Below are 25022 nucleotides of genomic sequence, written 5' to 3' on the forward strand. Positions count from 1 at the left end.
TAGGTGTAGGTGTATATGTATAGGTGTATGTGTAGGTGTAGGTGTATATGTATAGGTGTATATGTAGGTGTAAGTATATGTATAGGTATAGGTGTAGGTGTAGGTGTATGTATAGGTGTAGTTGTAGGTGTAGGCATATATATAGGTTTAAATGTATGTATAGGTTTATGCATATGTTTAAGTGTATGTGTAGGTGTATGTATATGTGTAGGGGTAAGTGTAGGTGTATGTGTAGGTGTAGGTGTATATGTATCGGTGTATGTGTAGGTGTAAGTGTATATGTAAAGGTATATGTGTAGGTGTAGGTGTATATGTATATGGTTGTATGTGTAGGTGTATGTGTAGGTGTAAGTGTATATATATATATAGGGTTGTATGTGTAGGTGTAGGTGTAAATGTATGTGGTTGCGTGTGTAGGTGTAGGTGTTTTGGAATAGGTGTATGTGTAGGTGTAGGTGGATATGTATAGGTGTATGTGTAGGTGCAGGTGTATATGTATAGGTGTATATATAGGTGTAGGTGTATATATATAGGTGTAAGTGTAGGTGTAGGTGTATATGTATAGGTGTATATGTAGGTGTATATGTATAGGTGTATGTGTGGGTGTAGGTGTATATGTATAGGTGTATGTGTAGGTGTAGGTGTATATGTATAGGTGTATATGTAGGTGTAGGTGTATATGTATAGGTGTATGTGTAGGTTTAGGTGTATATATAGGTGTACGTGTAGGTGTAGCTGTATATGTATAGGTGTATGTGTAGGTGTAGGTGTATATGTAGGGGTGTATGTGTACATGTAGGTGTATATGTATAGGTGTATGTGTAGGTGTAGGTATATATGTATAGGTATATTTGTAGGTGTAGGTGTACATATATAGTTGTATGTGCAGGTGTTATAGGTGTATGTATAGATGTATATGTATAGGTTTATGTGTATGTGTAGGTGTATATGTATAGGTGTATGTGTAAGTGTAGGTGTATATGTATAGGTGTATGTGTATGTGTAGGTGTATATGTATAGGTGTATGTGTAGGTGTAGGTGTATGATTATAGGTGTATGTGTAGCTGTAGGTGTATATGTATAGGTGTGTGTGTTGGTGTAGGTGGATATGTATAGGTGTATGTGTAGGTTGGGTGTATATGTATAGGTGTATGTGTAGTTGTAGGTGTATGTATAGGTGTAGGTGTAGGTGTATGTATAGGCGTAGGTTTAAGTTTAGGTGTATGTGTAGGTGTAGGTGTAGGTATAGGTGTTTGTATAGGTGTATGTGTAGGTTTAGGTGTATGTATAGGTGTAGGTGTAGGTGTAGGTGTGTGTGTAGGTGTAGGTGTAGGTATAGGTGTATGTGTAGGTGTAGGTGTATGTATATGTGTATGTGTAGGTGTAGTTGTATCTAAAGGTATATGTGTAGGTGTAGGTGTAGGTGTAGGTGTATAGGTGTAGGGGTATGTGTAGGTGTAGGTGCAGGTGTAGGTGTATAGGTGTATAGTTGTAGGTGTAGGTGTAGGTGTATATGTATAGGTGTAGGTGTAGGTGTAGGTGTATGTATAGGTGTATGTGTAATTGAAGGTGTAGGTGTATGTATAGGTTTATGTGTAGGTGTATGTGTAGGTGTAGTTGTAGGTGTATAGGTGTAGGTGTATGTATAGGTTTATGTGTAGGTGTATGTGTAGGTGTAGTTGTAGGTGTATAGGTGTAGGTGTAGGAGTAGGCGTAGGTCTATATGTATAGGTGTAGGTGTAGGTGTATATGTATGGGTGTAGGTGTATATATATGTGTATGTGTAGGTGTAGGTGTATATGTATAGGTGTATGTGTAGGTGTATGTGTATATGTATAGGTGTATGTGTAGGTGTAGATGTATATGTATAGGTGTATTTGTAGGTGTAGGTGTATATGTATAGGTGTATGTGTAGGTGTAGGTATATATGTATAGGTGTATGTGTAGGTGTAAGTGTATATGTATAGGTGTATGTGTAGATGTAGGTGTATATGTATAGGTGTATATGTTGGTGTAGTTTCATATGTATAGGTGTATGTGTAGGTATAGGTGTATATTTAAAGGTGTATATGTAGGTGTAGGTGCATATATATAGGTGTATGTGTAGGTGTAGGTATATATGTATAGGTGTCTGTGTAGGTTTAGGTGTAGGTATATATGTATAGGTGTATGTGTAGGTGTAGGTGTGTATGTATTGGTGTATATGTAGGTGTAGGTGTATATGTATAGGTGTATTTGTAGGTGTAGGTGTATATGTATAGGTGTATGGGTAGATGTATGTGTATATGTATAGGTGTATGTGTAGGTGTAGGTATATATGTATAGGTGTATGTGTAGGTGTAAGTGAATATGTATAAGGGTATGTGTAGGTGTAAGTGTATATGTATAGGTGTATGTGTAGATGTAGGTGTATATGTATAGGTGTATGTGTAGGTGTAGTTGTATATGTATAGGTGTATGTATAGGTATAGGTGTATATTTATAGGTGTATGTGTAGGTGTAGGTGTATATGTATAGGTGTATGTGTAGATGTAGGTGTATATGTATAGGTGTATGTGTAGGTGTAGGTGTATAAGTATAGGTGTATGTGTAGGTGTAAGTGAATATGTATAAGGGTATGTTTAGGTGTAAGTGTATATGTATAGGTGTATTTGTAGATGTAGGTGTATATGTATCGATGTATGTGTAGGTGTAGTTGTATATGTATAGGTGTATGTGTAGGTATAGGTGTATATTTATAGGTGTATATGTAGGTGTAGGTGTATATGTATAGGTGTATGTGTAGGCAGAGGTGTATATGTGTAGGTGTATGTGAAGGTGTAAGTGAATATGTATAAGGGTATGTGTAGGTGTAAGTGTATATGAATAGGTGTATGTGTAGATGTAGGTGTGTTGTATAGGTGTAGGTGTAGATTTAGGTGTATGTATAGGCGTATGTGTAGGTGTAGGTTTATGTATAGGTGTAGGTGTAGGTGTAGGTGTATAGATATAGGTGTAGATGTAGGTGTAGGTGTAGGTGTATAGGTGTATGTATAGGTGTAGGTGTAGGTGTATGTGTATTTGTATAGGTGTAAGTGTAGGTGTATGTGTATATGTATAGGTGTAGTTGTAGGTTATATGTATAGGTGTAGGTGTAGGTGTAGGTGTAGGTGTATATGTATAAGTGTAGGTGTAGGTATAGGTTTATATCCATAGGTGTTCGTGTAAGTGTAGGTGTATGTGTATATGTATAGGTTTAGGTGTATGTGTAGGTGTATATGAATAGGTGTATGTGTAGGTGTAGGTGTAGGTGTATATGTATAGGTGTAGGTTTAGGTATAGGTGTATATGTATAATTGTAGGTGTAGGTGTAGGTATATATGTATAGGTGTTGGTGTAGGTGTATTTTTATATATATAGGTGTAGGTGTAGGTGTAGGTGTATGTCTAGGTGTATATGTATACGTGTAGGTTTAGCTGTTGGTGTATATGTATAAATGTAGGTGTAGGTGTAGGTGTATATGTATAGGTGTATGTGTAGGTGTAGGTGTATATGTATAGGTGTAGGTGTAGCTGTAGTTATATATGTATAGGTGTATGTGTAGGTGTAGGTGTATATGTATAGGTGTAGGTGTAGGTGTAGGTATAGTTGTAGGTGTAGGTGTAGGTGTATGTATAGGTGTAGTTGTAGGTGAATGTATGGGTATAAATGTATGAATAGGTGTATGTGTAGGTGTAGGTGTATGTATAAGTGTAGGTGTAGGTATAGGTGTATGTATAGGTGTATGTGTAGGTGTAGGTGTAGGTATATGTGTATGTGTAGGTGTAGGTGTAGGTGTATGTATAGGTTTATGTGTAGGTGTAGGTGTAGGTGTAGGTGTAGGTGTAGGTGTAGGTGTATATGTATACGTGTATGTGTAGGTGTAGGTGTATATGTATAGGTGCATGTGTAGGTGTATGTGTATACATATAGGTGTATGTCTAAGTGGAGGTGTATATGTATAGCTGTTTGTGTAGTTATAGGTGTATATGTATAGGTTTATATGTAGGTGTAGGTGTATATATAGGTGTATGTGTAGGTGTAGGTTTATATGTATAGGTGTATGTGTAGGTGTAGGTGTATATGTATATGTGTATGTATAGGTATAGGTGTAGGTGTATGTATAGGTTTAGGTGTATGTATAGGTGTAGGTGTAGGTGTAGGTGTAGGTATATGTATTTGTGTAAATGTATGTTTAGGTGTATGCATATGTTTATGTGTATGTGTAGGTGTATGTATATGTGTAGATGTAACTGTTTGTGTATGTGTAGGTGTAGGTGTATATGTATAGGTGTATGTGTAGGTGTAGGTGTATATATAAAGGTTTTTGTGTAGGTGTAGGTGTATATGTATATGGTTGTATGAGTAAGTGTAGGTATATATGTATAGGTGTATGTGTAGGTGTAGTTGTATATATATATATATATATATGGTGCTATGTAAATTCCACCCACGAAAATTCCACCCACGAACATTCCTCCCACCAAATTCCACCCACGAAAATTTCACCCACGTCAAGTTCCACCCACGGAAATTCCACCCACAAAGAATTCCTAGTTCTTTTCTTTCATGTATATTTAATCATAAAAGTAATGTTGAAATGACTATAATACGTGTGGGAATGGAAACACAATTTTTAAAACATCAAATAATAGTTATTGATTGTATCCATTGAAAGTGAGGTTGAAATTACTATTATTCATATGGGAAAGGAAACACAAACAATTTTTAAAACATAAAATAATAGTTATTGATTGTATCCATTGAAAGTGAGGTTGAAATTACTGTTATACATATGGTAATGGAAACAGACAATTTTTAATACATAAAATAATATCTATTGATTGCATCCATTTCGTATTGCAACCTATGCAAAATTAAAATTCAAACAAAAGAAATTGAATTTATTTAACCATGCAAGTTATGTGCTATACCTTTTAAAAATTCTAATATGCATGATGGCTCATAATTTTCTACAAGATTTATAAGTCTCTCATTTATAGAATTATATTTCTTTCTTTTCTGAGCCTCGTCTCCTCGTCTTAAATGAATAATTTTAGTTTAGGTTAGAGCTTCCTCTTTTTGGAGTGATGAGCAAAGTGTCCATAAATTTGGATGGATACTTGTTAACGACGTTCTTAGAGCACTATTAAAACCTTCCACATGATTTTTTGTCCTCGGTACATCATTTAGAGTACGCTCATGTGCATTCCACATTTCGATAGGGAAAAGAGGTTCAACTCTCCGTCTCCGTTCACCTCTTCCACGTTGGACACCAATATAGGTCTGCTCAAAATAAGTAATAAATTCTGTTGGTAGATCTTCATCATCAGAGAGAAGTTCGAATCCATCAACAACATCGTGGATGGGTAAAAAAGCTAAAGCATTGAAGCATTTTACTTTCAATGCAAACGAAGGGTCAGTATTATACTGAACCTTCTTACCTATTTCACAAATTTTACGCCAACAGGACTGACCTAAATGAAATAAACATCCTGAAATATCAGCACTTACGAACACTGAGGTGAAAGCATTGTGAATTGATGATTCAAAATCCATGATGCATTGGCTTGGTTGACTGTTTGGACGCAATTCAAAGATAGCTGAAAAAAGTCTCCTGTAGGTAGGGAAAGACCTTCCTTTCAAGAAGAAATGGATCGTGAATAGCTGGGTCCAGAGATTGGGAGAAGCTTTAAAAGTTCCGTCACAAGACCATATGTTATTTGTAGATATATTATCTAATCCCGCTCTCGTTGCAAATATTAAGATACGGTCTAAGTCCTCTACACCACTATCATTTCACTCACAGCAACTCGTGCAACAACAGCTCCTTGCGAAGCGGGATGACTATGCTTACCCGAACTATACAGCAATGTAGGTTCATTACAATTACAAGGCGTGTGAATACGCGCCTTGCAGCCTTGATAAAATAGTTTGCATCGCCAGTATGTTTTAGTTTTTGCAGGATTATCACGCGGCTTCTCGTACACATAGTTTTCCTTGTCGTACAATTTTTTCTTTTTCTTTTCACTTAAGATACACCTTAAGGCCATTCTAAATATACCAAAGTAAAAAATGCTTGAGTAAATATACCAACAGGAAAAGGCTTCTGTAAATATGCCAAAAAGGAAAAACACTTCTTATTATACACTTCTTTAACCCTGGATAGGTACGCTCCTCGGACACCCCTTTAAGGGTATACTCGGACGCGCGCGACCCCTACGCCAAAAAATATTCTTGAAAAATCAGTTTTTGCAGTAACCTCCTTTTTTCTTTTGCCAAAAAAATCTTCAATGAATGCTTAAAACAGCTGTAAAGATAAATACTACTCATCTGCAGAAAAACTATTTATTTTAAATATTTTAAAAAATTAAGTAGAATAAAAAGACCTTACATAAAAATTCATAAAAAAAAGTTTATACATATATACACAAATCCTTTTAGGAATTGATTCTTGAATGTTTAGGACATATCTTGATGTATTTTGGATGAAGTCAGACCCATGGAGGTGAAGATCTGAAATGAGAAAAAAAGGGTAACTTTTTTTGACCAAAAAAATTTGTCCAAATTTCATGAATTTTTTTGGGTACCCAAATGAAATAGGAAGTGGCTAATTTTTTTAGGGAATAAACATGTGTTATCCTAAAATAGAAATATGTAAAAAAATCTTCATTATTTTGTAAATTACATTTATATCAGGGGCCATATCTAAAGGTAATTTTTTGAGTACTTAGAAATTTCGTAAAAAAATACATATATTTAATATATAATATGATATTTATGCAGGTAAAAATATACCAAAATATCACAAATTCTATAGGGAACAAGAATATATATGATAGGGCAACTTACGCTTCGGATATGTCCACAAAATGGCCGCCAACCACACTGACTCAGACTCCCTAATCTGCCACTTAAAATGTAGGAAGGGTATGTCAATTTCAAGGTGTTATTTACTAATCTAATTATTCTTGGATATGCATAAAAATTGTGTGGTGGGTTGCTGGATAATTGTCGATTATTTTACGACTATAAAATTAAAATTCTGACCCGAAAAAATTTTTTTGAAGGGAAATAAAATCGAAAAAAAAATGTAAAACAATATAATATTTTAGCTAAAAAATTTTGATATTCAATAAAAAAAGAAGTAAACAAAATTTTCCGACAAATAAACATCTAGATGAATCATTACTCTGTGATAGTTCCTTAGTACGTAGTAATTTTGAAAGAAATGGGAAAAAACGAAAAAGTGGCAATCACCGGAAAATCGAACACATACCTATATATACGCCATATCTGGCTAAAAATAAAGATAGGCATGGGTAGCCAGATCATCTAGAAACACTTTCCAACACTATAAAAATACAAGTTTTGCGACACTACTTGCCAATTCCTTACGGTAACATGACTAAGCAAAGAAATGCAAAACAAATAAAAAGGGGCACTCGCGGAAAAATGGCCAACATTCTAATATACGGCATTTCAGAAAAAAAAAATTTCAGCCACGTGCTAGGCAAACCATCAAGGCACATTTTCCGACAAATAAACATCTAAATGAATCATTACTCTGTGATAGTTCCTTAGTACGTAGTAATTTTGAAAGAAATGGGAAAAAACGAAAAAATGGCAATCACCGGAAAATCGAACACATACCTATATATACGCCATATCTGGCTAAAAAAAAGATAGGCATGGGTAGCCAGATCATCTAGAAACACTTTCCAACACTAAAAAAATATAAGTTTTGCGACACTACTTGCCAATTCCTTACGGTAACATGACTAAGCAAAAAATGCAAAACAAATAAAAAGGGGCACTCGCGGAAAAATGGCTAACATTCTAATATACGGCATTTCAGAAAAAAAAATTCAGCCACGTGCTAGGCAAACCATCAAGCCACATTTTCCGACAAATAAACATCTAAATGAATCATTACTCTGTGATAGTTCCCTAGTACGTAGTAATTTTGAAAGAAATGGGAAAAAACGAAAAAATGGCAATCACAGGAAAATCGAACACATACCTATATATACGCCATATCTGGCAAAAAAAAAAAGATAGGCATGGGTAGCCAGATCATCTAGAAACCCTTTCCAACACTATAAAATTATAAGTTTTGCGACACTACTTGCCAATTCCTTACGGTAACATGACTAAGGAAAACAATGCAAAACAAATAAAAAGGGGCACTCGCGGAAAAATGGCCATTTTAATATACGGCATTTCAGAAAAAAAAATTTCAGCCACGTGCTAGGCAAACCATCAAGGCACATTTTCCGACAAATAAACATATAAATGAATCATTACTCTGTGATAGTTCCTTAGTACGTAGTAATTTTGAAAGAAATGGGAAAAAACGAAGAAATGGCAATCACAGGAAAATCGAACACATACCTATATATACGCTATATCCGGCTAAAAAAAAGATAGGCATGGGTAGCCAGATCATCTAGACACACTTTCCAACACTATAAAAATATAAGTTTTGCGACACTACTTGCCAATTCCTTACAGTAACATGACTAAGCAAAAAAATGCAAAACCAATAAAAAGGGGCACTCGCGGAAAAAGGCCCAACATTCTAATATACGGCATCTCAGATAAAAAAAAGACATGCACGTGTTAGCCCAACCATCAAGGAACACTTTCTAACACATAAACATGAAAAAAAAATAAATAATATATGGCAATTCCTTACTACGTAGTAAATTTTTAAAAATATTGAAAAAAAACAGAAATTGGTAACCGCAGTTAAATACCCAATATACCAATAACTACGTTGTATCTGACAAAAACAAAGTCACGCATGGGTAGCCAGATCATCTAGACACACTTTCCAACACTAAAAAAGCAAAAGTTTTACGACACTATTTGGCAATATCTTACGGAAAAATGACTTGGCAGAAAAATGAAAAAAATGAAAAAGGGGCACTCGCGGTAAAATGGTCCTCGTGGTGATGAACGACATTTTAACTAAAAAAAAAATCATGCACATGGTAGCCAAACAATCCACCAAGACTTTCCACAACTGATAACCTATACAAGTTGCACCATTCTACGACAATTTCAAAATACGTAATAACTTTGATAATTATGCAAATTACCTAAGAAGGGTAAACTCGGTCGCGCTCGACCCCGACGCGTCTCAGAAATCGGGGAAGGAGTACAGCTACAGCAATGCACATCTGGACACTACTAGAGCGTGTAGGCAAGACACCTACTGCAGGTCGATCACCCACATATTCAGTCACGGGGGTGAGTCACGTGAGAAAAACCTCTTTTCTTTTTGACGCTCGGGGTCGCGGACGACCCACCGTACCGTTCCAGGGTTAATAGAAACAAAAAACTGTTTCAAGAATAGCCTGTAGGATAGTGATTGTTTAACGAAGATAGTTCTTTAAAATAAACAAACAACTGTTTCAATACTAGTCTGTAGGATGGTGATTGTTTAACGAAGATAGTTGTTTAAAATAATCACCCACAATATATATATAGTAAAAAAAGTTGTTAACATTTAAACCTTCAGTTATTGATATGAAATGAACAAAGTTTCATTTGGTCTAATGATTAAATAAATGAAAGAAAATAAAAAATATAGAAAATATGGGTGGAACTTTCGTGGGTGGAATTTTACATGGGTGAAATTTTCGTGGGTGGAATTTGGTGGGTGGAATTTTCGTGAGTGGAATTTTCGTGGGTGGAATTTTCGGACCACGATATATATATGGTTGTATGTGTAGGAGTAGGTGTAAATGTATATGGTTGTATGTGTAGGTGTAGGTGTTTATGTATAGGTGTAGGTGTAGGTGTAGGTGTATATGTATAGGTGTATGAGTAGGTGTATGTGTATATGTATAAGTGTATGTGTAGGTGTAGGTGTATATGTATAGGTGTAGGTGTAGGTGTAGGTGTATATGTATAGGTGTATATGTAGGTGTATATGTATAGGTGTCTGAGTGGGTGTAGGTTTATATGTATAGGTGTATGTGTAGGTGTAGGTGTATATGTATAGGTGTATGTGTAGGTGTAGGTGTATATATATAGGTGTATGTGTAGGTGTAGGTGTATATGTATAGGTGTATGTGTATGTGTAGGTGTATATGTATGGGGGTATGTATATGTGTAGGGTTATATGAATAGGTTTATGTATAGGTGTAGGTGTATATGTATAGGTGTATGTGTAGGTGTAGGTGTATATGTATAGGTGTATGTGTAAGTGTAGGTGTATATGTATAGGTGTATGTGTAGGTGTAGGTGTATATGTATAGGTGTATATGCAGGTGTATATGTATAGGTGTATGTGTAGGTGTATATATATATGTGTATGTGTATGTGTAGGTGTATATGTTAGGTGTATGTGTAAGTGTAGGTGTATATATATAGGTGTATGTGAATGTGTAGGTGTATATGTATGGGTTTATGAGTATGTATAGGTGTATAATTATAGGTGTATGTGTAGCTGTACGTGTATATGTATAGGTGTGTGAGTTGGTGTAGGTGTATATGTATAGGTGTATGTGTAGGTGTAGGTGTATATGTATAGGTGTATGTGTAGGTTGGGTGTATATGTATAGGTGTAGGTGTAGGTGTAGGTGTATGTATAGGTGTAGGTGTATGTATAGGCGTAGGTGTAGGTGTAGGTGTATGTATAGGAGTAGGCATAGGTGAAGGTGTATGTATAGGTGTATTTGTAGGTGTAGGTGTATGTATAGGTGTATGTGTAGGTGTAGGTGTAGATGTAGGTGTAGGTGTATGTGTAGGTGTAGGTGTATGTATATGTGTATGTGTAGGTGTAGGTGTATGTATATATGTATATGTAGGTGTAGGTGTAGGTGTAGGTGTAGGTGTAGGTGTAGGTGTATAGGTGTAGTTGTAGGTGTAGGTTTATTTGTATAGGTGTAGGTGTAGGTATAGGTGTATATGTATAGGTTTAGTTATAGGTGTAGGTGTATATGTATAGGTGTAGGTGTTGGTGTAGGTGTATATGAATAGGTGTAGGTTTATGTGTAGGTATAGGTGTATATGTATAAGTGTAGGTGTAGGTGTATGTGTAGGTGTATATGTATAGGTGTAAATGTAGGTATAGGTGTATATATATATGCGTAGGTGTAGGTGTAGGTGTATATGTATAGGTGTATGTGTAGGTGTAGGTATATTTGTATAGGTGTATGTGTAGGTGTAGGTGTATATGTATAGGTGTATGTGTAGGTGTTGTTGTATATGTATAAGTGTATATGTAGGTGTAGGTGTATATGTAAAGGTATATATGTAGTTGTAGGTGTATATGTATATGGTTGTATATGTAGGTGTAGGTGTGTATGTATAGGTGTATGTGTAGGTGTAGGTGTATATGTATAGGTGTATGTGTATATGTATTGTTGTATGTGTAGGTGAAGGTGTATATGTATAGGTGTAAGTGTATATGTATTGTTGTGAGTGTAGTTGTAGGTGTATATGTATAGGTGTAGGTGTAGGTGTAGGTGTATAAGTATAGGTGTATGTGTAGGTGTAGGTGCATAGGTATATGTATATGTGTAGGTGTAGGTGTATATGTATATGTGTGTGTAGGTGTAGGTGTATATGTATAGGTGTAGGTGTAGGTGTAGGTGTATATGTATAGGTTTATGTGTAGGTGTAGGTGTATATGTATAGGTGTATGCGTAGGTGTAGGTGTATATGTATAGGTGTATGTGTTGGTGTATGTGCATATATATATATATAGGTGTATGTGTAGGTATAGGTGAATATGTAGAGGTGTATGTGTAGGTGTAGGTGTATAAGTATAGGTGTATGTGTAGGTGTATCTGTATATGTATAGGTGTATGTTTATGTGTAGGTGTATATGTCTAGGCATATGTGTAGATGTAGGTGTATATGTATAGGTGTATGTGTAGGTGTATATGTATAGGTGTATGTGTAAGTGTAGGTGTATATATATAGGTGTATGTGTAGGTGTAGGTGTATATGTATAGGTGTATGTGTAAGGTGTAGGTGTATATGTATAGGTGTATGTGTAGGTTTAGGTGTATAATTATGGGTGTATTTGTAGCTGTAAGTATATATATATATATATATATATATATATATATATATATATATATATATATATATATATATATATATATAGGTGAATGTATTGGTGTAGGTGTATATGTATAGACGTATGTGTAGGTGTAGGTGTATGTATAGTTGTAGGTGTAGGTGAAGGTGTATGTATTGGCGTAGGTGTAGGTGTAGGTGCATGTATAGGTGTAGGTGCATGTATAGGTGTAGGTGTAGGTGTAGGTGTAGAGATCTAGGTGTATATGTAGGTGTATGTGTATAGGTGTAGGTGTTTAGGTGTAGGTGTAGGTTTAGGTGTAGGTGTAGGTGTATAGGTGAAGGTGTAGGTGTAGGTGTATATGTATAGGTGTAGGTATAGGTATATATGTATAGGTGTAGGTGTAGGTGTAGGTGCATGTGTATATGTATATGTGTAGGTGTAGGTGTATATGTATAAGTGTAGGTTAAGTGTATATGTATAGGTGTAGGTGTAGGTGTAGGTGTAGGTGTAGGCGTAGGTGTATATGTATAGGTGTAGGTGTAGGTGTAGGTGTATATGTATAGGTGTTGGTGTAGGTTTAGGTGTATATGTATAAGTGTAGGTGTAGGTGTAGGTGTAAATGTATATGTAGAGTTGTATGTTTAGTTGTAGGTGTATAAGGATAGGTGTATGTGTAGGTGTAGGTATATATGTATAGGTGTTGGTGTAGGTATAATTGTATATGTATAGGTGTAGGTGTAGGTGTGAGTGTATGTGTATATGTATAGGTGAAGGTATAGGTGTAGGTGTATATATATATATGTGTATGTATGGGTGTAGGTTTATATGTATTGGTGTAGGTGTAGGTGTAGGTGTAGGTGTAGGTGTATATGTATATGTATAGGTGTAGGTGTATGTGTAGGTGTAAGTGTATATGTATAGGTTTATGTGTTGGTGTAGGTGTATATGTATAGGTATAGGTGTAGGTGTAGGTATAGGTGTAGGTGTAGGTGTATGTATAGGTGTAGGTGTAGGTGTATGTATAGGTGTAGGTGTATGTATAGTTGTATATGTAGGTGTAGGTGTATGCATAGGTGTAGGTGTAGGTATAGGTATATGTATAGGTGTATGTGTAGGTGTAGGTGTATGCATAGGTGCATGTGTAGGTGTAGGTGTAGGTTTATGTGTAGGTGTAGGTGTATGTGTAGGTGTAGGTGTAGGTGTAGGTGTATAGGTGTAGGTGTAGTTATAGGTGTATATGTATAGATGTATGTGTATGTGTAGGTGTATATGAATAGGTGTATGTGTAGGTGTAGGTGTATATGTATAGGTGTTATACGAAAAACTGTATCTATAGTACATTTTTCAATTTTTTTTATTTTTCTGGTTTCCTTGTATTTTGACTGATACGCAGTAAGATTAAAGGATCTTATTATTTAATTAATTGCATAAGCCTTGCTGTGTGCTTTAAATAGTTCGAGACACCATTTATATACCTTAATGAGCGTAACTACCTTGAATGCTAGTTACGCGTTTTATCGCCACCGCCGCTTAAAACTACTGTTTACCTTGGCGAAGGTTATCCAAGACGGGGGAGATTCCTTCCACTCTTCACGGTGAACACAAGTGGCTAATATTCTTATAAATTGACGTGAATATTATTTTCAGTATTGCATGAAGTCGTGTGCTGTTTCACAGTGAGAATAACTTTACCATGCGTTTCATGTAAGACTTCACGTTAATCATCCCTGCTTTCGTAATTACTGATGGGCGGGAAACGAGATCTGCTGCTACGTCCAAAGAAACTTTCCATCAAGATGTTATCAAGTTGGTGACCGTTGGATGGATTATTGCACCGGAATGGATTACGCACCTGAATGGATTACTCAACTGAACAAACCAGCGCAAGGCATTCTTTGAGGTAGGTCTCGTTCCGTTTGGCACACAGAACAAGACTTTAAAGTTGCCCTATTATTTTAGTGCGCCTTCATCAAACTTCTAAAAATAATCTCGATTCCTTAATTATCTCTTTAAGTCAGTCAATTTTTTTTTACACTTGCGAGATCCTTTAATTAACTGTGATATTAAATTTTAGAAAACTTTTGTAACTCTGTCTTGTCACAGATATTGAATTTTGTCTCGTTGATTGACAGCTTTCTTTTGTTTTTTTAGGATTCGAGGTATTCGAAGTGTAGGGGGATTTGGTAACCAGTGCCTAGGGTACCAAACATCTGGGCGGCTTCGTTGTCTTCCTGGGAATGTAATAGTTCAAGATAGCTTTTTACCTTGCTGAAAGTGTTGCTTCAGATTCACCTAATAAATGCTTGAATTTTTTGCATTCGTATTTTTTTACATCTCTCTATTATTTTCGAATATGGCGACCGTGACAGGACTGATGAATTTGTTCAGTTTTCCGCCCAGATGTTTTTGCGTAAGTTAGGGATGAAAGTGAATACTTCGATATTTTTTAGCTTATTACATTTTTTGAGCGATTTTTCACTCGGGTCGTTTTCAGTGTCGTGATATTTTTGGTATTAGACCTTTTTTTCCAATTAATTTTGTTCGATTTTTCCTTTTCACAATGTCTAGTCAACTTAAAGTGCTTGTTAATTCTCGTAAGTATATACGAAAGTGTATTACCGAGAATCATCATAACATTTTTACGTTTCCTTCTATGTCTTTAGCAGAAAAGGGTAAATTAAAGTTGCAGTTTGAGAATTGGATGCACAGGTTGGAGGATTTAGATAAACAGATTTTATCACTGAAATATGAACAGTGGAGTACAGAGGAGGAGGAAGCAAAGTCTGAGCAAGAGTTACAGATGTGTCATAATTATGAAGACAAGCTTTTAGAATGTTTATTGGCTGTTGATTCTTCGAATGGTAAGTCATCTGTGCCATCTACTAGTGATCAAAGTGCAGCTCGTAGTTTGCTCAAGAGTCCAGTTGCTCCCCTTCCTACGTATGGTAGCTCTGAGGATGAAGACTTGGATAGGTTTCTTTGTGAATTTGAAGACACTATTAGTAAATTTAACTATCCAGAGTATGACAAACTGCTTTTGTTGAAACAACAGATTACTGGTAGGGCACTCATTTTATTAAACTCTTTAGAGGCTGATAAGCGAGGTTATTCTTTTGCCAAGGACTTGTTAATTAAAGCTTTTGCATCGAGTGATACTCAGAAATTCAATATTCTGAAACAATTGTCGGAACTTAGGCTTAATGATAGTGCTGACCCGTATGATTTCATTTCCAGAGTTCGTTTAATTGTTGAAAGGGTACGAAAGCTACAGATTGATATTGACTCAGTGCTTCAATATTTCATTTGGGAAGGAATGAATATATCCTTTAGGAATCACTTTATCCAAATTACTAATAATCATAAACCAAAACTGAGTGATATTCTAGAAAATTATTTTGAAGCTACTGAGCGGTATTTGGCAAGCCAAAGGCAGGGAAAACCCAATCGCAAGAATGTGGCCCCAAAGGAAACTTATCAAATTTCTGCTGACAATGCCGCTTCTGCTATGGCCATTAATATAAAACCTGAAACAGGTAAGTCAAAAACCTTCAAGCCTTGCAGTATTTGTACTAAACTTGATGGCACTGAAGCAAATCATCCAATTTTTAAGTGTACAAAATATTGTTCACCCAGTTCTAAGCTTGATAAACTTTTAAACCTACGAGGCTGCATTAAGTGTTCAAATTTGAATCATGAGAGTAACGCTTGTAGGTATAGATTTCATAGTCGCTGTAAACACTGTGGAGATTGGCATTTTAATTTTTTGTGTCTGAAATTAGATGATAATGTTAAACAGGATGTTAAGTCTTTTCAGTCTAGCTCAAAAAGTGAAAAGAGTATGCCTAAAAAGGATGAAAAATCTCGTAAGCAAACCAATAGTAGTGTTGTTAATGTAACTGAAGCTTTTCAGGTAGACTCTGATGTAGAGTCCATTTTACCTACATTTACATGTAATATTGAGGGTAAACTGTTGATTAGAGGCCTTAAAGATAGTGGCTGTCAATCTAATTTTATTTCCAGTACAGTGGCTGAAAACCTGAACCTTAAGGTGATCAGGGATAATGTATCATTAACTTTGAATGGTATAAATTCTTCTCGGAAATATTTAACCAGGTTGGTAGAAGCCAATGTTGAAATTAATGGGGTTGTTAAAGTAGTTAAGGCTTTATGCATTCCAAGTATAAGTATTTCATTGAAGCTTCCTCAATTGGGTAAAGTTGTACAAGGATTCAAAGACAGAGGTTACATGTTAGCTGATAAGAACCTTTCATGTCATGATAACTTTATTGATAATGTTGACTTCATTCTAGGGTCAAAGTCATGCCACTGCTTACCTCAGAATGAGATTTTATTTGGGTTAAATAGAACTTCAGTTTATGCTGAAACCCAGGCAGGGATATTATTGCAGGGTAATACAGACCAACTCCTTCAAGATCTTCCTTATTTACCATATAAAGTTAGTAGTGGTAATATGGCTACAGTTCCAGAGTTCAATATTGATATGAATATTAACAGTTGTCTTTTATCTGACCTTACCATTGAAGAAAGTTTACTCCCTACAGAATTTTCCATATTGGACGAGAAGGGAAACCTTATAGAATCTCAGCTTGAAAAAGCATTAAACCATGTTTTGGAGGAGAATTGTTCCAGGTACACGAACATGAGTAACGGAGGCCCAGAAGCTGAAGATTCAGAGCTTAATAACAAGCTAGCAAAGTATGCCCTTGATAATATGGTAAGAGATGGTGATGGTAGGATTGTAGTCCCTCTTTTGTGGAATTTTAAGGTGGCTCATCTATTGGGTACAAATTATGAGTTGGCTTTAATGGTGTTAAAATCTAATTTGAAGAAACTTCAAAAAGACGAAAATAAATTATCCCTTATGGACAAAGTATTTAAAGACCAGTTAAAGAGTGGAATAATTCAGAGAATTGACAATCTTCCCCAGTTCCTAGAAGAACACCCAAGTCACAGTTTCCTTCCCCACATGGGTGTATTTAAATTGAACAGGGAAACTACTAAATGTAGAGTTGTGTACCTCTCTAATCTTTGCCAAAAGAGTAAGGGTGGGGGACTAACAATTAGTCACAACCAAGCCATTTTTCCAGGCCCTACTTTAAATCAAAAGATTGTAGCAGCATTATTGCATCTGAGGTTTGGATTTAATTTGCTGTGTTTCGATATTTGTCAGGCCTTTAATAATTTATCTTTAAACGACGTGGACAGTAATAGGTTACTTTGTTTATGGTTCCGTGATGTAGAAAAGAAAGACTATACTATTGTAGCTTTTAAGAATGTTAGGCTAAGTTTTGGATTAAGATGTAGTCCAGCACTGCTAATGTTAGCTTTGTATAAGATTTTGATCCTCGATATTGATGATGAAAGTAAGTCTCTGGTCGAACTCAAAAAACTGATATATCAGTTGAGTTATATGGACAACTGTGCCATTGCTTTTGATTCTTCTGCTGAACTTGAATGGGCCTATAAACAGGTTAAAGGTATTTTTGAACCCTACCATTTTAGGTTACAACAGTTCATAACAAATGATTCTAATTTGCAAGAAATCATAGATTCAGAGAATGAGGTTAAGACTGATAGGAACGTAAAGTTGCTTGGTTTAGTGTGGGATCGGGAAAAGGACTGTTTATCCACCAAGCCCATAAATCTTGACATTAAGGCCAATACCAAGAGGGAAGTTTTACGTACTATTGCGTCGCAGTATGATCTTTATAATTTTAATGGCCCTTTACTTAATAGAAGCAGGCTCTTCCTACACAGATTACAATGTGATCAACACTTGAGTTGGGATCAAGCACTGGATAAAGAACGTTCGAGAGAATGGCAAAATATTGCTAAGCAAGCAAATGCTGCTCCTGTCATCAAAGTTCCTAGGTTTGCGGGAAGCAGAGATGACACTTACAAGCTGATAGCTTATTCTGACAGTAGCAAATGTATATTTGGAGTAGTGATATACATACAGTGTATTTCCACAGGTAAGCTAAGTTTTGCTTTTGCAAAAAATCGTATGGTAGGAAAAAACCTTCAATCTAAAAGTATGCCTTCCCTTGAACTACAAAGTATTGCCTTAGCAGTGGAATGTCTCTTAGATTTATACAAAGAATTATCGGGTCCCTCTTGCATTAAACCTATTAAGATTCAGGAATTAAGGGTTTATTCAGATAGCCTTGTAGCTTTATCTTGGATATATTCGCACACTCACAATCTTGATAAACTACAGAAATGTTCTGTGTTTGTGAAAAACAGGTTACACGAGATTAGTGAACTGTGCTTAAAACACCCAGTTATATTTTCGTTTGTATCTGGAGAAGAAAATCCCGGGGATTGTATTACACGTTGTCTCTCTTATAAATCACTAATGAAAACTAACTACCTTACAGGTCCAGACCTTGTAAATGCTCCAAGAATGGAACATAGTAAGGATACTTTGGAGTTTGTGGTACCAGATCCCAAAATGGATATTCAGATACCAGTAAACAGTTTGGGTGCCTACATTAGTAGTAAGGATATAGAAATTGAACATTTTCAGATGACTTCAAGAGTTTCTAACTTTCATAGATTAATTTTGATTTATCGCAATGTTTTATTGTTTGTCAATAAGCTGAAAATTAAGGTGATGGCTAGGGATCCTGACAAATTTAACCATTTAAAGGCTTTTCGCAGTGATCATAATTTTTTTGCAGAGGCTAGTAGATTGTTGCTGTCCAGGGACCAGGGATGTTATTTTGCTGAAGAACTTGAATATTTTAACTCTAGTGAACGTTTACTTAAGGACGTGCCAAGAATAGTTGGACAACTTAATATTTATATTGACAGAGAAGGACTGTTAAGAGTACGAAGTAAGCTGTCCAGACTTAAAGATGAAGGGAGGTATAGGTTTCCTATTTTGTTGTCTAAGGATAGTACTTTAACTACATTGATTATCAGAGATTATCATGAACGGTTTGCTCATGCAGGTGTGTATTCTGTCTTGTCAGAGATGCGTAAAATGTTTTGGATGTCAAAGTCTTATTCTACAGTTAAAAAGGTGTTGAAGTCTTGTGTTGTGTGTCGACGTTTTAATGAAAGGGCTATCAAGCTTAACCAGAACTCTTACAGAGATTTCAGAATTAATGCACCAGAAATTCCTTTCAGGTATATTTTTATGGATTATATGGGTCCATATTTTGTGCATATTAACAGTCAAAAGGTTAAAGTCTGGTTATTATGTATAACTTGTAATTGGAGTAGGGCAATTAATTTAAAACTTTGCTATGACTTGTCGGTAAAGGAGTTCTTAAGAGCCTTCCAGTTACATTGTTTTGAGTTTGGTTTGCCAGAGTTATGCATTTCTGACATGGGCACTCAACTAGTAGCTGGAGCCAACATCATCATGGACTTTCTAAGGGATCCCGAGGTCAAGCTGTATTTGGAGGAAAATGGAGTCAAACCGATTCAGTTTGAACATTTTTTCAAAGGCCAGAGCCAACTTGGATCGATGGTAGAGACTTGTGTTAAGATGACCAAGAAGCTCGTCTATGGTTCTATAAAAAATAATGTACTGAAGGTAAGGGACTTTGAATTTTTGATTGCTCAGACTGTACATTTAGTGAACAGAAGGCCTATTGCTTTCAAAGAGGCTTTGCGTGGGGAAAATTTAGACGCATCAGTTCCTCAGCCTATTACCCCTGAGAGCTTGATTCGTGGCTATGACCTTACTTCTGTTAATATAATTCCCGATTTACAGAGGATACCAGAGATTGCAGATGATCCCACCTATACTCTTAACAAGTCAAGCAAAATTAAAAACTGCTTTTCTCATTTGAGAAAGGTTAGGAATAATCTTGTGGATTTGTATCATTCGGAGTTCCTGGCTACATTAACTCAGCAAGCTGTTGACAAAAAGAACAGATACCTTCCTGTTAAACATACCTCTTTACAGAAGAATGATATTGTTTTAATAAAAGAACTCTATTGTAAGCCTAACCAGTATCCTATGGGTTTGGTTAAGGAAGTGACTGTCAATGATATTGGAGAAGTTACTGGTGCTGTTGTGTTGAAGGGCAAGACAAGAGAAATTACTAAGAGACACGTTTCTAACCTTATATTTCTTTTAAGGCCTGAGAACCAAATTGAGCAAGACAGTGTTGCTGAGAAGCCTATTGATGATAATTTGCAGGGTCAGACTCGACGCGCATGTAAACCTAGAGTTGCTGCTGAAAGGTGTAAACGGAAAAATAGGAAACTCTTAGGTTTCGAGTAGTTGATCTTGTAAACTTTTGGTTATGGTTTTTAGCTTTAAGGCAATTTGTTTGTTGTCGCTCGGGTATTGAATTAATTGGTATTTATGATTAAATTATTCAATAATTTAATGTTTTGTGGGGAGTATACGAAAAACTGTATCTATAGTACATTTTTCAATTTTTTTTATTTTTCTGGTTTCCTTGTATTTTGACTGATACGCAGTAAGATTAAAGGATCTTATTATTTAATTAATTGCATAAGCCTTGCTGTGTGCTTTAAATAGTTCGAGACACCATTTATATACCTTAATGAGCGTAACTACCTTGAATGCTAGTTACGCGTTTTATCGCCACCGCCGCTTAAAACTACTGTTTACCTTGGCGAAGGTTATCCAAGACGGGGGAGATTCCTTCCACTCTTCACGGTGAACACAAGTGGCTAATATTCTTATAAATTGACGTGAATATTATTTTCAGTATTGCATGAAGTCGTGTGCTGTTTCACAGTGAGAATAACTTTACCATGCGTTTCATGTAAGACTTCACGTTAATCATCCCTGCTTTCGTAATTACTGATGGGCGGGAAACGAGATCTGCTGCTACGTCCAAAGAAACTTTCCATCAAGATGTTATCAAGTTGGTGACCGTTGGATGGATTATTGCACCGGAATGGATTACGCACCTGAATGGATTACTCAACTGAACAAACCAGCGCAAGGCATTCTTTGAGGTAGGTCTCGTTCCGTTTGGCACACAGAACAAGACTTTAAAGTTGCCCTATTATTTTAGTGCGCCTTCATCAAACTTCTAAAAATAATCTCGATTCCTTAATTATCTCTTTAAGTCAGTCAATTTTTTTTTACACTTGCGAGATCCTTTAATTAACTGTGATATTAAATTTTAGAAAACTTTTGTAACTCTGTCTTGTCACAGATATTGAATTTTGTCTCGTTGATTGACAGCTTTCTTTTGTTTTTTTAGGATTCGAGGTATTCGAAGTGTAGGGGGATTTGGTAACCAGTGCCTAGGGTACCAAACATCTGGGCGGCTTCGTTGTCTTCCTGGGAATGTAATAGTTCAAGATAGCTTTTTACCTTGCTGAAAGTGTTGCTTCAGATTCACCTAATAAATGCTTGAATTTTTTGCATTCGTATTTTTTTACATCTCTCTATTATTTTCGAATAGGTGTATATATAGGTGTAAGTGTATGTATAGGTATAGGTGTAGGTGTAGGTGTATGTATAGGTATAGGTGTAGGTGTAGGTATATGTATATATGTACATGTATGTGTAGGTGTATGCATATGTTTAAGTGTATGTGTAGGTGTATGTATATGTGTAGGTGTAAGTATAGGTGTATATGTAGATGTAGGTGTATATGTATAGGAGTATGTGTAGGTGTAGGTGTAGGTGTATATATAAACGTATATGTGTGGGTGTAGGTGTATATGTATATGGTTGTATGTGTAGGTGTAGGTGTATATGTATAGGTGTATGTGTCGGTGTAGGTGTGTATATATATGGTTGTATGTGTAGGTGTAGGTGTAGGTGTAAATGTATATGGTTTTATGTGTAGGTGTAGGTGTATATGTAGAGGTGTATGTGTGGGTGTAGGTGTATATGTATAGGTGTATGTGTAGGTGTAGGTGTATATGTATAGGTGTATATGTAGGTTGGGTGTATATGTATAGGTGTAGGTGTAGGTGAAGGTGTAGGTATAGGTGTATGTGTAGGTGTAGGTGTATGTATAGGGCTATATGTAGGTGTAGGTGTAGATATAGGTGTAGGTGTATGTGTTGGTGTAGGTGTATGTATATGTGTATGTGTAGGTGTAGGTGTATGTATATATGTATGTGTAGGTGTAGGTGTAGGTGTATAGGTGTAGGTGTAGGTGTATAGGTGTAGGTGTAGGTGTAGGTGTAGGTTTATATGTATAGGTGTATGTGTAGGTACAGGTGTATATGTATAGGTGTAGTTATAGATGTAGGTGTATATGTATAGGTGTAGGTGTTGGTGTAGGGGTATATGAATAGGTGTAGGTTTATGTGTAGGTATAGGTGTATATGTATAGGTGTAGGTGTAGGTGTATGTGTAGGTGTATATGTATAGGTGTAAATGTAGGTATAGGTGTATATGTGTATGTGTAAGTGTAGTTGTAGGTGTATATGTATAGGTGTATGTTTAGGTGTAGGTATATATGTATGGGTGTGTGTAGGTGTAGGCGTATATGTATAGGTGTATGTGTAGGTGTAGGTGTATATGTATAAGTGTATATGTAGGTGTAGGTGTATATGTAAAGGTATATGTGTAGTTGTAGGTGTATATGTATATGGTTGTATATGTAGGTGTAGGTGTATATGTATAGGTGTATGTATAGGTGTAGGTGTATATGTATAGGTGTAGGTGTATATGTATAGGTGTAGGTGTATATGTATTGTTGTAAGTGTAGGTGTAGGTGTACATGTATATTTGTATGTGTAGGTGTAGGTGTATAAGTATAGGTGTATATGTAGGTGTAGGTGCATAGGTATAGGTGTATGTGTAGGTGTAGGTGTATATGTATAGGTGTGTGTAGGTTTAGGTGTAAATGTATAGGTGTATGTGTAGGTGTAGGTGTATATGTATAGGTGTAGGTGTAGGTGTAGGTGTATAGGAATAGGTGTATTTGTAGGTGTAGGCGTATATGTATAAGTGTATGTGTATGTGTATGTGCATATGTATAGGTGTATGTGTAGGTATAGGTGAATATGTATAGGTGTATGTGTAGGTGTAGGTGTATAAGTATAGGTGTATGTGTAGGTGTAGGTGTATATGTATAGGTGTATGTGTAGGTGTAGGTGTATATATAGGCATATGTGTAGATATAGGTGTATATGTATAGGTGTATGTGTAGGTGTATATGTATAGGTGTATGTGTAGGTGTAGTTATATATGTATAGGTGTATGTGTAGGTGTAGGTGTATATATAGAGGTGTATGTGTAAGGTGTAGGTGTATATGTATAGGTGTATGTATAGGTGTAGGTGTATAATCATAGGTGTATTTGTAGCTGTAGGTGTATATGTATAGGTGAATGTGTTGGTGTAGGTGTATATGTATAGGCGTATGTGTAAGTGTAGGTGTATGTATAGTTGTAGGTGTAGGTGTAGGTGTATGTATTGGCGTAGGTATAGGGGTAGTTGCATGTATAAGTGTAGGTGTAGGTGTAGGTGTATAGATGTAGTTGTAGATGTAGGTGTAGATGTATAGGTGTAGGTGTTTAGGTGTAGATGTAGGTATAGGTGTAGGTGTAGGTGTATAGGTGTAGGTGTAGGTGTAGGTGTATATGTATAGGTGTAGGTGTATATGTATAGGTGTAGGTGTAGGTGTAGGTGCATATGTATATGTATATGTGTAGGTGTAGGTGTAGGTGGATATGTAGAGGTGTAGGTTAAGTGTATATGTATAGGTGTAGGTGTAGGTGTAGGTGTAGGTGTATAGGTGTAGGTGTAGGTGTAGGTGTAGGTGTATATTTATAGGTGTTGGTGTAGGTTTAGGTGTATATGTCTAGGTGTAGGTGTAGGTGTAGGTGTAAATGTTTATGTATAGGTGTAGGTTTAGGTGTAGGTGTATATGTATAGGTGTATGTGTAGGTGCAGGTATATATGTATAGGTGTTGCTGTAAGTATAATTGTATATGTATAGGTGTATGTGGAGGTATAGGTGTATGTGTATATGTATAGGTGTAGGTATAGGTGTAGGTGTATATATATAGGTGTAGGTGTTGGTGTAGGTGTATATGTATAGGTGTAGGTGTAGGTGTAGGTGTAAGTGTATATGTATAGGTGTAGGTGTAGGTGTAGGTGTAGGTGTATATGTATAGGTTTAGGTGTTGGTGTAGGTATAGGTGTAGGTGTAGGTGTAGGTGTATGTATAGGTGTAGGTGTAGGTGTATGTAGAGGTGTAGGTGTATGTATAGGTGTATGTGTAGGTGTAGGTGTATGTATAGGTGTAGGTGTAGTTATAGGTATATGTATAGGTGTGTGTAGGTGTAGGTGTATGCATAGGTGTATGTGTAGGTGTAGGTGTAGGTGTATATATAGGTTTATGTGTGGGTGTAAGTGTATGTATAGGTTTAGGTGTAGGTGTAGGTGTAGTTAAAGGTGTATATGTATAGATGTATGTTTATGTGTAGGTGTATATGAATAGGTGTATATGTAGATGTAGGTGTATATGTATAGGTGTATGTGTAGGTGTAAGTGTATGTAAAGGTATAGGTGTAGCTGTAGGTGTATGTATAGGTATAGGTGTAGGTGTAGGTATATGTATATGTGTGAATGTATGTGTAGGTGTATGCATATGTTTAGGTGTATGTGTAGGTGTATGTATATGTGTAGGTGTAAGTATAGGTGTATATGTAGATGTATATGTGTGGGTGTAGGTGTATATGTATATGGTTGTATGTGTAGGTGTAGGTGTATATGTATAGGTGTATGTGTAGGTATAGGTGTATATGTATAAGTGTATGTGTTGGTGTAGGTGTATATATATGGTTGTATATGTAGGTGTAGGTGTAAATGTATATGGTTTTATGTGTAGGTGTATGTGTATATGTATAGGTGTATGTGTAGGTATAGGTGTATATGTATAGGTGTATGTGTGGGTGTAGGTGTATATGTATAGGTGTATGTGTGGGTGTAGGTGTATATGTATAGGTGTATGTGTAGGTGTAGGTGTAGGTGTA

This window comes from Palaemon carinicauda, chromosome 6 (genome assembly GCF_036898095.1).
Source record: "Palaemon carinicauda isolate YSFRI2023 chromosome 6, ASM3689809v2, whole genome shotgun sequence".
Classification (NCBI taxonomy): Eukaryota; Metazoa; Arthropoda; class Malacostraca; order Decapoda; family Palaemonidae; genus Palaemon; species Palaemon carinicauda.